Source organism: Tigriopus californicus, chromosome 8 (genome assembly GCF_007210705.1).
Source record: "Tigriopus californicus strain San Diego chromosome 8, Tcal_SD_v2.1, whole genome shotgun sequence".
Lineage (NCBI taxonomy): Eukaryota > Metazoa > Arthropoda > Copepoda > Harpacticoida > Harpacticidae > Tigriopus > Tigriopus californicus.
Window position 1 is genome coordinate 2363589 of NC_081447.1, and position 17162 is coordinate 2380750.

The following is a 17162-nucleotide window of genomic DNA, read 5'->3' on the forward strand; positions in this document are numbered from 1 at the left end:
TGGTACTTTCAACAAATTTAGAAAATGTGTATAGTACAAAACTTTGAAGTATGAGAATGTTTTGTCCAATGTGCAGCACAAATAATTACATTTTGTGCGGGCCAACGAAAATGCTGAAATTACTCAGATTTTGGATTTGTCTTGCGGACTTCCTTACTCCTACAAGCTGAAGACGAAAATGCATTTGTTTTACTTAACTTCATATTCATACAACATCTGATCCACCAACGAATTAGAGTTAGCAAATCTGGTTAGCCATTGAATAATACGAATAAAACTCGGTTATCACCTGAATGAATAAGAAAATAATCACCATATATTTAAATGCGGAAGTTATAAAATGGTACAACTTATGGTGAATGAATTGCTGGAAACTAGAAAAATGCGACCCTTGAGAGTGCCCTGTTCAAAGCATATTACAGAGCAGTTTCGCTCATAATATTCAAGGACAAGTTTCAAGGACGGAGTGACATATTTGTACTATCTTTATCTCAACAAATGAGGCAGGTTTTGTACTTTGAAATAGCAAATGAATCCTAAGTACACAAGCCATCTCGATTGAGGCAAGTGAATGCATGACGAATGAAATCGCATTTCATTCCCCCCATAATCCATTCGAAATTGGATCCGCGCAGAATTGATCCGACCCATTTTATTCTGCATTCCCTTGACTGACTGACGGGCTGGAGGAGAGTGAAAAAAGGCTCGGAAAGATTCTCCGTCATTCATTGGATGGTAATTTAAAAGATACCACTGATGTATCAGGAGGCCTTGAAGGTAATATCGGCGACGGTTTCCCTGAGATGAAGTAGACAAGGCAGAAGAAACGCTCATTACAAGCCCATCTTCAAAGGAAGTTGTGAGTGAGGTCGAGTCGTAACTTTGAAAGTGTCATCGCATCTTTAAACTCCGGCGACTTTGTCAAACGCACCCAAGCAATCCGGAGATGGCATTCACAATAAGGCTAATCTCGTCATGAGATATTGTGAGAAGTCTGTCGTTTGTCATCTTTAACTATCTTCTGCTCCATCCATTGAGGAGGACTATCTTCGAGCTGTCACCCATTGTTTAGGTCCGGTCGAGGTTGGCTTGTCTCGTGACATCACAATATGATTCCAAACGTGAGAGTGGGTAGATTGTTGGGAGATGGAAATTCCTGAAAGCGGCTACGGGTTTGTCACACGACTGAACAAAACAAACCTACGTTGATCGTCGCAGTTTGTCATAGTGAATCACGATCAACAAGCACCACTATTACGCACCCACGCCAAAAGGACAATCATAAAGTGATCGTTTCTTGGCCAAGAAATATGAGCATCCCTGAATAGAAGAGGAAGGGGGCGAGGGGGGCTTAAAATTCAGTGTTTCTGAAATTGATCCAATATATTGGCCAAGAATTAGCCAAATCTGTAATTCCTCACTTCCTAAGTTTGAAGTCAGGCGGTTTTGAATTGGGAATGAGAGAAGAAAGTTATGTGAAGAAAACGAATAATTTAGTTTCCTATGTGGCCCACCCCTTCTAATTCCAGACATGAGATTTGAGTCATTTCGTACAGGAAATCTGGTCTAGTAATGGCTTTTCCAATGGGATTGCTGACAAATGAGTGTTAACTTGACAATGACCACATGCTTGGAATTCATTTGGAACACAGTTGTCGTGGGTGTCTATCCTTGGTGTGCTCTTAATCAAACCATTTAGGAGAAATACACTCATTCATGAATAGGTAAATAGATGTTCCAACTACCAAAATGCCCGACAATTGCTTTTCGCTACGAGCCAGAGAGACAAAGACAACTGAAACTAAATGGATAGGAAAAGGAAGTGCAACTAGCTCCTTTATGTGATACAATAAATTAGAATACATTTTTATTCAGATTTATTTCACATGATGAGGCGAATCGGGCTTTGAAGAGCTCATAGCAGACGACTCAAGTGTCCCAAGTTTCTTGACCATTGTAGCAAAGACTCTGACTCGAGTCAATGAAAACGACTCGGATCTTTCAGAAGCTTAGAAATCTTTAAACTTATTCGTTTAAGTCATCTCATTGATGAACTGTGTACAGTCCTGAAAGTGGGCTATTATTGGTAACTGATTCACTCAAAAGAGGTATTTTACATAGCTTGCCATGCATTCGATTTCGAAAGACATCAAGGGAAACTATTTCGCAACTGATGTTTTGAACAATATACCAATATGCTAACTAACGAATGAAGACAAGGGTAAGTTAGAAAATAGGCCAATGCTTTTAGACAAACTTTACGAAACAGCTTTTTTAATGAAAGTGAAACCGTCATACGGTTCAAGTTACCTACAACCAGATCAATATCACATGTTGAAGATCCGGTTGGTGTGGTAAAAGCGTGTTTAAAGCTTTCTTTACTTATCAAACAAATTGTGCTAAATGCAGTCTCTGTTGTTAAGTAGCAACTGAGATCACGTTCTCAGACAATTACACAAGCAGCCGGATGTCACAATCTCTTTTCAAAGCACTACACTTGTCAAGACATTCATGAACCCTAGGTTGTTTGAGCCGGTCTCAAAACCTATGCCATAACATCCAGGCTCTTTGTTATGTCGCTCTAATATGCAACAGTATACCTCCTTGATTACCACTTAGATTAATGATGGTAAGTTAAAATATAACTAGACTGGGATTGATGGGTTGGTTGCATCTCTGACCTCTCAACACTCTAAACAAATGTAACCCAAATCCGGGATGAACCACGATTAACAAAGGTCGTTAACTTTTCTTATTTGCAGTGTTATATCAATCGCAAAGGATTATGGGACACTCAAACGTAAGTACATATCATAATGTACCGTCAAATACGCAAAACAAAACTATGCTTGATAATTGGTAAAATTGCTTGGAAAAATCGTCTTTAAACCTCTTTTCCCACTGTAGTCGCTCCTAATCGAAAAAAACTGGTCCAAAGCCAGTACAAGTCCCAAAAAATTAAATTATTACGCTTTTCCTCGAATTACCAATTCATTTGCGTCGGATTTGATTGCCACGTGCTTGAGTGATTTCCAATAGGTCATCGTGGGTTACTTGATTGCTTTGAACCCACCCTCAAATTCCTCCAAAATATATTTTGGCAATGGGAGAAAAGAGGCACTAGTTTGGGGATCTCAATCTAGGACATAAAGAAACCAATTATATGCTGAGGTTAATCTTTTACGTAATCGACTTGAGGGTTAGGGTCCTTCCAATCTGATAGTGGAGATTTTCTTCCATTTGGAGACGAATATAAAATAATCCCGCAGTGAGTAAGAAGTACTCTTTTCGATTGTATAACATCCTAATATTGCTAATTTGCAGTGAAGGGAAAATTCATTTGTGTATATATCAAGCGTCACAATGTTTTGAGATGTTCATGTTTTTTCCAAACTACAGTGAATGAGGTTAATCGATGCAAGTTTCGAGCGTTCTACGTTTATCAGGTCGCGTCAGTTAAGGCTTCCAAGTTGTTCAAGTTGGTGTTAAATTTAATTCAACCATTAAAATATATTTCAAAATAGTGCCCAATAATTGGGATTGATTTTCAATTTTCAGCCTTACCCTCCGTTTGTAAGGAACTGGCTTGAATATGGAAGGGTAGGCTATTGTGCGCCTGAAATGCGGTTATTGGTTCTTCACTTTGTTCACAAATAATGAGACTGTCTTCACAGAATTCGCACACACAATGGGGGTATTCTCCTTCACTCCTTTAGCGAACAAGTAGTCCACGATGCAAGTCACACTTCCAAATGATGAGCTCAAGAAAAATGTTCACCTCTCGACGACCAAAGAACGACTGATTCGCATCTTCCTCTCCATCTCTCTCTCTCTCTCCCCTTCCAAAGCTCGTCTTTCTTTTCCTTTCGTTTCATTTCACTGCTCAGTCCTCAGAGGTATTCAAACACTTCCAAAGCCAAATCATCTCTTTGAACCCCCCAAAACTTTTCGAGGGTGTATGAAACGCTACGTGTTTGATCAAAATCTGAATCTTTCTCAATTTCACTAAACCAACCGGTGAAGGCATAGTCGAAGATATTTCATTCTGAAATCACTAGGTTTTGTGACACCTCAATAAGTCATCAAATTAACCGATCTCAAAGGAGTCTTTTGAGAACCACTTTACGGACATCAATTCTAAAAAGATATGTTTACTATGTATTTCGTTGGATACAGAAAGAATCTGAGTTTTGTGAATGGCAGTCCTGAAGGAATTAAACGGAATTCCATACACGATGGTGTGGCTGGTTGTTGGTAAGGGATGATTTTTTTTTTCATATTTGGAAGTGTCTGGGGAGAAGGAGTGGGGAAGAGATGGGAAGGAATTAAGTTAGAAGTAAACAACATTCGGAGCTGAATGATATATCTCTTGGATGGATTAGATTCCCAGGAAATGGCAGCCCATGTCTCACTCCTTTAAATGAGGATTACCGGGAAATTCAAACTCCCAAAGAGTGGTCCAAATCAATCTGACTTTTTGACAACATGGGATACTCAAAATATTCACCGAATGGAATCAGAGGCAAACTTTGCTGGATGGAACAATGCAGTCCCAAATGATCTCGAGGAAGCAAGGATTGGCACTCAGACAGGTGGGAGTGTTTTTCCCAAGTGGATATTGTGATGGATGATTGGGGATTAATCTCCCAACTGCAGAAGGATGAAGATTGGAGAATCACAGTTTGTCATGCTCGGATCGATTCAACCCCGGCTTTTCAGACTCCAAGCCTTGAGTAGTTCGTGTTCTGAGTCATTTCAGGGCCTATCCCCAGCAAATCAGAACGCTCTAGGAATATTAAAGTTCCCTTTTCCCGACCCTTATCGGTCAAAGAGGCACAATATTTTAGAGTCGCAATAAATGATAGGGGTCGCTGCTTCGATCCGTTCTACTAGAATGTACAGACAGAATGTAGATACAGACACACTACGTTTCGTAAGAGTAGCGTGCGCATGCACGAGGTACTCTATCCATTCGTCTATCCAACCCATCAAACAAACCCCGGCGGAAAAAAAGGATCGAGGCAATATCGTTGCTGCTCTTTGGTACTGCTCATTTGTACAGAGTGCTCCCAAAAAACTTGCAACACCACGTGCTGTCCTAAGGCATTGCCCATTGTGCGTATATTCCTCCATGAATCTGTGCATGATGAACTTTATCCTGACGTACACATAATCCTATCCACATGTTTGTATGCTTGTCCAATAATTGCAGATTGTAAACCAGTTGGACGAAACTCCATGAAAACCCTGTATTATACCCTGAGATGCTAGCACAGTTCTTCTCCGTTCTCTCTTTAATGTCCACGGCTTCATTTTGGTTGACCAAATTTGGCTTTCTTCATCCATTCACAGATTTGGGGTGCAAAGGAAGATGAACTTTGAGAGAAAGACAATCCACTTAGTTGGCATTCGGCTATGGCTCAAGAAAATAATCAAATCAAAGGCAGGACTGACCAAATAAAAGTCAATCCCTTGCTCAGGGGGCGGATAAGGATAAACCCAAAGCTACGCAATACATTGGTAGTCTAATGAATTAGCATCATTAACACTCATTTCAAGTTGTTCTCTTACGCGATAGTTTCCTAATTATACATATTGTTGACTGTGCAATCTGGTCCACTTGATCTCTGGACACGTTGATGTGAGAATAGATCTAAAACATGCGGAAAGAACACCATTTTCGTAGGGAGCTGTCCCGCCTCTTTCTCTCCCTCTCTCTCTCTCTCTCTCTCTTTTTTTTGCCAAGGGGTTGATGAATCTGAATTGGCCTACTTTGGAAGTGGACCAAGCTGCGTGAGAAATCTAGATGGTTTCAGCGGAAGATGTAACAGTACAGATGTGAAGTTCTCCCTCTGCCAGGGCTCAAACTGCCACTGTCCATTAATGTGCAGCACATTGCTTTAGGAGTCCCTCAAGGAAACAAAAAGTTGACCTACTGTGGTGGTTGAAAACGAAAGAGCTCAGATTTGCCAACTTCCAAAATTATTCAGTTTTTGGGTTATTTCTATTTTTTGCGGGCACTTCTATCGCCAAGTAAGCCTTGATGAAAATCAAAATTAGATTTAGAACTAATTTTATCTTACATACAAGCGTGAAATTGGAACAAACAGCAACACTAACTTGATCTCCTGAATGTGTATGAAGTCGAGTGATATGACGTGAAACACATTCATTCCCACTTACTCAAAAGACCTTGGCATGCCTAGTTGTTAATACTCATGAATACACTATTATTGTATAATGATAAGCCTGATCTTGATGCCCTTTCAAATCGGATCATGCTCAGGTTTTATGAGGCTCTTCAAGAGTTCAAATGGAAGGAGGTTTGATTGGGAAAAACAAAGCTATCAAAGTTGCAAAGGTCACGATGACCTCAATCAAGCCATGGAGAACAGCTTTACACCCAACTCAGGTTTCATACCGACGGGGTTGAAGGTTGGGAAAGTGAGCATTCTATTTTTGGAAACGGATAAAAATTCCTCGCCCAAGGAAAAGAGTCACACTTGTTCTTGTCAGCTGATTTGACCGCCTTGAAAGGCGAGAGAGAAGTACCTTGTGGGACATTCCCCTTAGAATATCTGTCTGACAATTTCAAAGAGTTGTAATCTAAATCTCATTACGGCTAACGACATCTCCAACACATGCTTAACAAGACTAATGGCTAACCAGGCGGGCAAAGCCATTCAAGCCGGCCAGAAGACGAAGAAGAGGATGGATCTCATGGTGCCAACCTGAATTTTCTCATTATCACCCACGTGAACGAATATGGGTAAGAATGATAAAAAGTGTCCAACACTTTTGTCAACGTCAAGATGTCTTGGCTTGCTTGGCCAACCATGGATTTCAATGGCTTCAAAACGAAAAGCCAAAGTCACAATGGTTCAATGCGCGGGTATTTGACCAACTCATCCTGGAAGAGAGGGAAAGAAAATCGAGTGACAATCCATTGTCGAATTGCTTTTTCCTCTTTGAAAATTGGTTGCCATCAGTATTCAATGAGTGTGTCAACTTGTTACGATATGGCCATCTTGTCGGATCTTGGAAGATGATCGTTGATATTCTTATGCAATGGCTTCTGACGAACTTATTGACCATTGACCCGTGACAAATTCTAAGTTACGTAGCGTATGAGCTCGTTTGAGTGAACGGCGGGCAATGCACCCTCCACAATTTATTGCTATTGGGTTCTATCCCGAAAAAGAGGGTCTCCCTAAAGAAAGGTCTGTCCACTACTTAGATTGAAGATCACCTCCCTCACCATGAGCGTATGTAGTCTTAATAAATTAAGCGCAAACACTCCAACCATCATCTTCTGGTGGCATCCCTGATGAGCGTGGACTTCTTAACTCAAAGAATATTGAAAATTGAGAAAAAGGCGATTTATACAATATTTGCAAATCAGCCAAACTTAAGAAACTCAACTGGGTTGATATGTTATTCTGCTCGATATGTATCGGCTATGTATTGGGTAAACAGGTTGTCGCCGTCCCGAAGTCATCCAATCATGCAACTCCATAAATGAAAGAGTACCAGGGGTGGATGAGGCCAAGACGAGCGAGTTGATGAGACGAGAATCTCTCGCTTGAGACGAGGGTGCTGGTCGGCTTCCTTGCTTCATAAAAGTATTTTCTCAGATCAAATCTTAAGGAGGTCTTCTTTCTGACTCCACGACGAGACTCGTAAAATTAGAGAGAACGAGATACCCTTGTCGAAGTGGGACGCTCAACCACTTGCCCTAAAAACGAACAATTGGGGGTGGCCCTGTTCTAATGACTTCATAAAGTTGGCTCAATACGTCTGTATCCGCCATCAAAGGATAAGATCATTCATCGAGACGAGCTAGAGTACAGTTTTATATTCCTTCATTAATCAGTTACCAAGAAGAGAGTGTGAAAAAGGTAGGAACTTGACATTCGAGGAATTCCTTGGAAAGAAGATGACGGTTTAGATGTATTCCAAAGAGAAATCTAGAGTACCTCGAGTCGATTCAATGCTTTCAATTGACTGATATAATTACTTATCAAAATAACCAGCCTATCAATTCCCAATTGTTTTTCGCTAATCGTGACGCGTTTTCTTTGGGAAAAAGGAGTGTAAAATGGTTTTTTTTCAATTTTTTTTACGTTAGTTGAGCAAAAGTCATCCAATGAGATGGATTTCAAACAAATTTTGCACCCCTCAACTTAGGATTGTTATATGGTAATCATAACACAAACCACATAGCAAAGAAACAAAGGGCAGAAGGTTTAAATCCCAGGAAAGCAATAAAAACTGAAAAGAAATATGATTCAGAACCACTTTCTATTGCTTAAATATTCGCTTTGACATTTAGTCATCTAACAAAAATGGAAATAATTGAAGCTCGAAGGGCGCTCATCATTACAGATATAAAAAGATGTTCACTTTACCTCGCTTAAAACTCTCGCCCAACAAAAACAACATTGGAATCGCCCGTAGGTTTACTTCCGTGATTTTGTTTTGATTATTTGCTAAACCACTCACCACATTTATGTATGTAGGAGTAATGGGTTCTAACAAATCTGTATTTATGAATGTGGAACAAGGACACTCAGGGCGAAATAAATGTTCAGTGTACGATAAGTTATTCCTGATTGGCGATCGACGATTGTCTTCATTATATCACGCAAAAAGCTAGTTCTTTAAGGTCTTGGTGATGGTATCGACCTCATTTCTGAATTTTAAGAATGGATCTGAAAATAGCTTGCAAGTTGAATGCGTATTTGCTCCACAACGGTATATGCTATTTCGATTTCATACAAAAACGCTTCAGCAAATATTTTATGCTTGTCCGATCTGCCTTATAAATCTCAGAAATTAATTCAGATTTTCTGAGGGTTCTTGAAAATCAAACTTTCTGCTTCTCCTTAGGAACCATTCCGTATGGCCTGAGAAAACAAAAGTCGACCGAATTTGATTCCTTTTAAGTAAGATAAAAAGCCGATCAAGTGAGACAATTATTATGAGTCAAAGGGCATAACACGACACGAGGAATGTCTGTCAAAAACATATCTCAGTTTGCCTCGAGAAACCCTAAATATTAGTCACTGATGCTGAAAAAGTCTCTTTTCAATAGCGCCATCTCTCTCATGCATCCTTTGTGGTTGGTAAGGGCTTTCTTCGTTTTTGATTCATCTCTTTGATGAACGCGTGGACTAGAAAGAGCAAAATAGGCGCAAGACTTCAACGGCAATGAGCCACTTTCTTTCATTCAAGTTTGAATCAACAAGCCATACTGTGAAAATGTGAATGCGTAGGTGGGTCGACGCCTGACATCGCTCCTAAATGTGTGACAACCGTATAGTAAGAGATGTGTTCGTTCCAGCATTCATCCCCATTTGTAACTTGATTTTTACTCCCCCCCTGCATGAGTACATTTTATCCTATTTTAGAACGACGGCTTTAACGTTAGAAACCATATTACCAGCGTTGTACTAAAACAAATTAGTTCCCCTATCGTCCATTCAGTATATATACTACGGTAAGGCCTTCCATGGAAACCCGGTATTTTGACCCTGTCTTACTATCAAGACAATGTTCCAATTGTTGTTGTAGTTAATGTTGCCATTGCTCTCATTAGAATGACAAGCAATCGTCTCTCCATTCGGGTTCCCTTGGGAATGTCATTGTTTGGCTAGTTCAATCTGAATCCTTTTCATTGCGATCTTGGTGACGAATGAGATAGAAGCGACCGACTCCAGTATTTTCTCTGTCAAACCTTCTTCCGTGTTCGTTTGCATTACTTGATTTGAGAGCATACAACAGAGATGACTGGGTTTGCCAGTACAGCCTGTAAACACCATTCCTACTCGGATTTCAAAGCCCATTTGCGACATTGCCAATCAATCAAAATGCGACAAGCGAGATATGGGATGTCCAAAATGCAGAAATGTGTTTGTGAGTCGTAGTTGTCAATTTTCTGCCGTACCAATGAGCACCAATCTCATGCATCGTTGGCAATGGTAAAGATTTCCAAGTCCAATGCATTTTAGTCTTTGGGGGTTCATTCTCGGATGATGATTTGGACTCGAACCACGTTGGTTTGTCTTATTAATAGACTTGACATAATGTAATACTCATGCGTAGCTATTCAGACGTAAAATGAAACAAATGGTGAGCTTATGATGATATCTTTAATCTTCTTCAACGGTAAAACGTCCGTAGAACATTAGAGAACAGTAAACAAAGTGCAATTTGTGGCTACTTCTCTAAGAAATCATTTTGGTAGAGAGCAACCTCCCAAAGCCTAGGGATTATAGTTTATTAATGGTAGACAATATTGTAGGGTATCGGGGTTTGGTTGACCGACCACAGGCGATGGTTAAATCAACGACGGGGATGATCCAGGTAAGGGTATGCATGTTGATTGATCCATCGATGTAAACAGGTGTGTGTTTGTGGGAGGGAGGGGGGAAGTCCAAATGAGTTTGCACCCACTGATGAATGATTTGATTCACATGGTATGGTTCAAATGCTTTCTTTGCAAGATAAGTTGCAGCCTAAGCGCCGGAATGTGTGAGTGAATCGGTCCAGGTACTTACTGCGTGAATTCCATAGATATAAAAACAGAGGACAATCGCCAGGAGAAGGGGGGAGGGCGTGTGAAAATATCATTGATACTGCTTTGGTATGCTGTGTGAAGTTAGAATTGTTGTTGTTGTTGTTATTAATAATAAATGTGTCTGGGTGAGTCCACCGGCCGCTAGATTCAGACGGTCCGGCTTGGTTTCGGAGATGTGATAGTTCTTCAAGACGTCTTCATCGCTTATTATTTGCTTTCCTGGGAGTGAACCCCAAACCTCCAATCCTTTGACGAGATGGACAGATTTCATAGATTGCGTCTCCTCAATGGACATCCCGATGTTTTCGGACCGGAGTAACAACTCGTGCACTCAAAGTCTAGATCTCCGCATTCGGAAAAGAAAAAACAAAAGTGACGAAATAACCGTGATGGAGTGCCGGATCCCTCGTGCCATGTGAAGTAATTGCAACTCTCTTGAGCATCACACATTTTTTGACAAGTATCGATATCCTCCACCTGGAAAAGAAACGAGAAAAACATGGATGAGTAATCGGGCCCAGATCACGCAACCTTGGGTCAATATGGGCCAATGTTAACAGGTCTACCAAACATAAATCCAGATTCAGATCACATCTTATGAAGACCCATTTAGATCGTCATTAGTTCTTGGAATATTCTGATTCCCCATTTGTTAGGAAATTGGAAATCCTCTGAGACATATGGCCTGATGCTATCATTGATGTCTTTGAACTCACAACAAATTTGTCCACAACGCAGTAATTTGAAACATGTTGTCGTCGCTAACTGAAAAATCCACTTTATTTTCTTCTTGCCTATTTTGATTTTACAGATGTCAATGTATGCATATCTATCATTTGGGAGCACTTGTTTCCCTTCCATTGCAATAATTCTGTCTATTCTGTCTATTAAACCAGACTGGGAACTAGAACAAGAAGGAAAATGAGCCCATCTCATCAAATGTCAAGGAATTAGCAGGCATTGACTTTAAAAAAAAAAGATGAGTGACCACAATTCAAGTCAGGGAGATCAGTACAAGTTGGTGCTAAAGTTGCTTTTTGAATGCTAAATCTTTGACATTCTGGGGGCAACATACAATCCCCATTGAATTGTGCACAATGACCCTTCAGGAATGCTAGAAAGGAGTATTCAAGGCTCTGTCCAATTCATACTCACACAAGTTTCAAGTTCAGAACTATCTGACTTCATTGAAATTTGATACTACAGGTAATTATTGACCTACATGAGTTCATGAGTACTCAATAGCCAAAGCAGGTAGCATAGACTTGTTCAATTTTACTCTGTTTACTAATTTAGCCCATCTCGCTTCTATTCTTTCCTACAAATGACCAAAAATATATTGCAAGAAGGACTCCATTATTTCACGTGAAAATTTCGGAAACAAATCTTGAGGACTTTGGATACATTTTTCTTACCTCCGTGATCCATCCAACCAGATCTGCAGAACAGCCAAATTGTCGAACGCACGAGGCTGTTCGATCAAAAATCACAAAAGAATGTGCGTGTGAAAGGAGTAGGCTCATGACGAAGGCCAGCACTAGAGACACTTTGTGTAGAATATTGATGTCCATTATAGTAGTAGTCCGTCCGGACGAGAGGCGAAATTCCGGCACTGGAGCAAGGGATTGGTCTCAAAGTAGTAAAAGTGAGTACGTGACTTATTGTCGGGTGCTCATCATATGAAATATGAAAGCAAGTTTGTGAAGGGAGCTAAAGGTTTCTAAATAGTCCCACACGACTTGTAGCGATTGAAACTGTTCACAAGAGAGTGATCCACATGGTAGAGAATTCGTTTTCTTTATAGACTGAAACTAGGGCTGAATAGCTTTTCACCACCCCGTACACAAACTCTCGATCAGTGTTTCCCCGCTTGTCACTCGACCGTCAGCGGTTCGAGAAGAGGTTCACTCGGGGATTTACTCTAGAGTCCTTTCCGTCTTTCTCGTCCTCTTTTGGTTGGCAAGGTGCGTGAACTCGCGTTGGAAGCCTTGGCACACAGGTGGAACACGGATCACCAAAAGTCCGACAATGTGCTACTTGACGCTAACTAACGCTCTTCGAAAGAGGATGTGACGCGTTGGCAGCCTTCGCGTCGACTGCTTCAGAGAGTGGGCGGGAGTGAGGATAATTGGATGCCTACACACACGAAACAAGACATTACTCTGGGCACACGCAGATCAAGATATGATTTGATGAACTCTGGAAAAAAAGAGCTTGATCTCGTAAGCCACCGAAACACGTACCCAGAGCCAGTGTGCAGTGCCACAACCGGCCTCACCACTATTGTAAATGCAAACTTGTTCCATCCACAAACGGCATATTTGTGAAACGGAGTTGTTTACTATTGCACTAGTGGCCTATCGTACTAACAGTGCAGGAAGATGGACAGTATTTCCCGCCCAGACCTCTAATCCCTGAATGAACTCCAACGGGGCTTGAGTATTGCATCAGCGAAAGATACGATCCAGATTCAATGCTTTGGAAACCAAAAATATGGAAGCACATTCCTATTCTTTTTACATCTTCGTTCTGAATTCGAGTGTCGATTAAGTCTCAAACATATGCAATTAAAATGTCCATTTTTCACTTTGACAATGCTAAAAACAGCCCTTCACCTGTCTAGATAGTCTTATTAGTTGTCTTTTTGTTTCGTGAAAAAGTATCCTATTTGCTTTCATGGCTTCCCAAACGACGTTTCAGACGATCCTTAAACCAATACATGTTATGGCGAGTTTCCAAAGGTGTGTATTAATGAATGTTTTAAGGCCTATATTGTATTGACGCGAGTCTTCAAATAGAAGGGCCTTTGTCAAAATAGCTTGTATAGTGCGGATCGTTTGACATTTCGGTAATTACTTCGCTTTAGTAACTCGTGTGATATCAATGTCTGTATCACATCATTGCCATGCCTTTCACTTTCACGTTGCTTACCTAAAGTTATGAAATAATCTGAGATATTTCGGGACCAGCAAATCCCAAATGTCGTTATATTTTGACACTCCCAAAAATCGGTTTTACCATTGCGTGTAAGAAATTGATATCTATCCACTCTAATTTGTTTTTTGAAGCAGCATTGAATAGCTTGAATACTCTTTTCGAAACCTTTGCCCCACTTCCTGATCCTCCAGACTCATTTAGTTTTGGTTTCACCATTAGGTATTTCACAAAGCAAATAACCAAGAGTGTGTCTTGAGAGCAAGGCTGCTGGCACGTTCGGCCTTTAGAAAAAATAAGTGACAGATATAAGGTTGTTTGGCTGAAGTTTCCGATTATAGATGGTGCAGCCATCAATCAATCAGCTGCACACTAGGAAATCCCGCTGTTCTTTGGTTTCTCAATCAGCTTTGAGTGGAAACCCAAAACAAACTTGCTTTCACTCTTCTTTATTTTCTGTTCAATGGATATCTTCAAATCCTCGGAAAGAAAGATCTTGTTCCACGACTGAGCTTCAAAGAAATGAACTTCTTGTCAAGCCATCTGCTGAGACATTGAAATAGTTGTAGAGGCGAAAAACGCTTTGGAAAAACTAACTCCAATAAAAGGTCAACCTTTGGTAATGAATTAAGTGGCCCATGCCGCCAATAAGGTCAGCATGGTCTTGTTAAGGATACAGTAACACTTGAATGAGTGTGTGAGACCGAGGGTCGTCAACCTTGAGACTTGTCGACAATGGCAGTTCATTGATCCTTGAGCACCCCAATTATACAAACGAATCATTTTATCACCAAAGGAATGTCGATCGCTCCAATTCAAGAATTTGTATCGCCGCTCTATTGAGAATGAGTTAGTTCAAATTGTCCACTGATTAACTTTGTCTCAGCTCTCGATTAAATGGGACAGTCCAGCTTATGAAGCCACTCAAATAGCAACCCGATGATGCCACCAGAATTGGGTCATTTTATTTTGAGCCCCGATTTGAAGAAGATTCCAACGAGTCCAATTCGAGTCTTTTTCGCACTCTGAAGAGGAACGTTCTCGCACACGATCCAAACTCGTTTATGTATATTTTTCAGACAGAGTATTGGCGTTGACCTTGGCCAAACGATTGGCATTAGTGCGCACGTATTAGTTCAGTATGTTAGGAATGATTCCATTTGCCCACACGTTAACATGACTTGAGCATTGAACAGGTGACATGTGACTCAAGTTCTGGGAATTGGGGAGACACTGAACGATCAACCGTTCACGACATGACAAGCATTCCAACTACGATGACTGGTGTTGCCCCCGTAAAAGACTACACGAGAGAAGCTATTTTCATATTCAAACGGTCACGAGGCATTGCGAGCTTAATTGTTTCACTATTGGGTCAAACCATGAATGGATTCGATGGGTTTCTGTCCATCAAAAAGAACCAGAGAGACCCACTCGATGTTTTGCAATATTCCCATAACTCATTTGTTATCGTCCCAAAATAGTCCAAGGGGAAATACATACGCAAGATTGGTGGATGTTGAGCGAAAAGGATGTAATCATACTTCAAACGTTTCGTGGGTGAGCGTGAGTTTCATCTGTGACATTTGGAGACAGGAATGCTGATTCCGGTTGAGATCAATTAAAATCTGACCAAACCATCGAAAAGAAAGGCAGGATCGACGAGTCAAGCGCGAGTGGATTGATTTTCACAAGGGGTCTCTGTCAACTTCTATGGAAGGCTATATCAAGATTTCGATTTCGAAGCTCTTGTCTGTTAAGGGCTTGAATTGGTCACAATTCCCGATTCACGTTTCCACCTTGAATAAGGGAAAAAAGACTTCACAATCTTGTGGTCGACGACTTAGCGGGATTTATATAAAATTGGTAGCCAAAATGAATGTCTAAACAGTTTCATTTGTTGAAATGTACAGGTAATTTGAAAAACATATTAAATCTCTAAAAGGAGGAAAGTTGAACTGGCTCTCACCTAAAATTCTGACCCTTTTCCTCAAAGTACTCGCTCTCTATTGTACCATGTTCAATCCGGTTCATTGTGTGAAGATTTCATGAGACGCTATCTGTGAGACGAGTAAATACTCAAAACAATTCATCATTTATAAAGTGTGTCATGTCGGGGGATTTTCCCCAAGGACAATACCACACCATGCCCATTAAAGTCACAATAGAAGTGCGTGAGAGTGAACTTTTTGCGTCAATGTTTTCTGTCACAGATTTGATATAAGAAAATAGTGACTTTAATAGCTCTTCATAAACAGCTGAGAGAGAGATCGTCTGGGTGGCCAGCCAAATAGTACAAATGAGCCGGGCAGGACTTAAGAAAAGACAACAAAAAAGATGTCTTTTTTGTCCGGATGTATTTTAAATGTTGGAATGACAGGAAGTGATCCGACGCCAAAGCTACAAGGTTTAATAATTTCCAACTGTATGAAGCTGGGTAAACAATTAGAAAGTACAGATTATAAGATTGATGTTCGAATTTGACAAATGAATGGACGTGTTGGTTTGTGGCCATTAATCAACCTTGAGGTTACTTCTGTTTTCACAGGTGAATGGTCAAAAATGCCCATATCAATAGTCATTTCAACTAAAACTTTTTTTTAAACGTAACGTACTTTTCCAAATTTAGTCAGTAAATAAACCTGTTCATCATCATTTTTGTAATCGATAGATCGAAACATCGTGAACATATTTGTCGGATGATTGCAATTTATCAAATCGTTTGACGGAAAGAACAAAATGTCATGGACAAAACATAAAAAAGTAATTGCATTTGGTGACTGCAATACCGCAATTGCATCTTCTAAAAACCTGGATTTATTTAACAATACTCCGGGTTTACTTAAAATTACTCAAAATTCAAGTGTGTTAAAATTTGATTGCTTGTATTTTGTTTTCATTTTTTACTGCTACTGGAAATAAGAGCCCCAGCAATTCAAGATGAAAGAGTTATAAATTTTATTGTATTTAGCATTCATTTGATATGATATCTGATCTACCAACGATTTTGAGTTGGCAATTACCATGAGTTATTTTTCTGCAACTTGTTCTAAAATAGATGCTCGATTGTATTTATTAATGATGATTCCTTTATAGGTCTGCCACCTGCCAAAAGTTTCCATGAAAGAGATCAGGGAGGTGAATCGAACCGAGGACCTCTCTCACAATATGTAACTACGCTAACCAATATGCCACGTTTCCTGCCATCAATGAAAGTTGTAGCAAATTATTTCCAATGGTTATTTTCGCAAAGTTGAAGCTTCAGGATCTAACTCAAATTGGATTGACGCTTAAACTTTGAAAGTGAATCAAGTTTGCCAAAATACATACCCCAGTCTTGGTGGCCAAATTCTTGATCAGCCTAAGGTCCCTGGACAATACAGGGTGACAAATTCAATTTCTGTAATCGACCGGTTTTCAAGCTTTGTTTAGCTCAAATTATGATTATTCACTCTGGAGGAACGTAAAGATCTGCAAAAAGATCGACGAAAAAAAGTCGCACGAAAAAAGATCTGGAACGATCAGTTTTGTCACGTGAAGGAAAACTCTTCTGAGGCGTGCAAGCGTTTTAAAGATGCAAAATTTTTGATCAGATTTCAAATTTGCAATATCATATCACGCAAATTCAACTGAGATTTAATGCAGGTTT

The 17162-nt window shown here is 40.1% G+C and overlaps 1 long non-coding RNA gene across 1 annotated transcript; it reads left to right on the forward strand.

Moving 5' to 3' along the window:
* Nucleotides 1-2418: 2418 nt before the first annotated feature.
* Nucleotides 2419-16855, forward strand: LOC131885564 (uncharacterized). The gene is made up of 3 exons (XR_009373853.1): nucleotides 2419-2629; nucleotides 2763-2800; nucleotides 16610-16855. It is a non-coding gene; the product is annotated as an uncharacterized LOC131885564 (long non-coding RNA).
* Nucleotides 16856-17162: the final 307 nt, after the last annotated feature.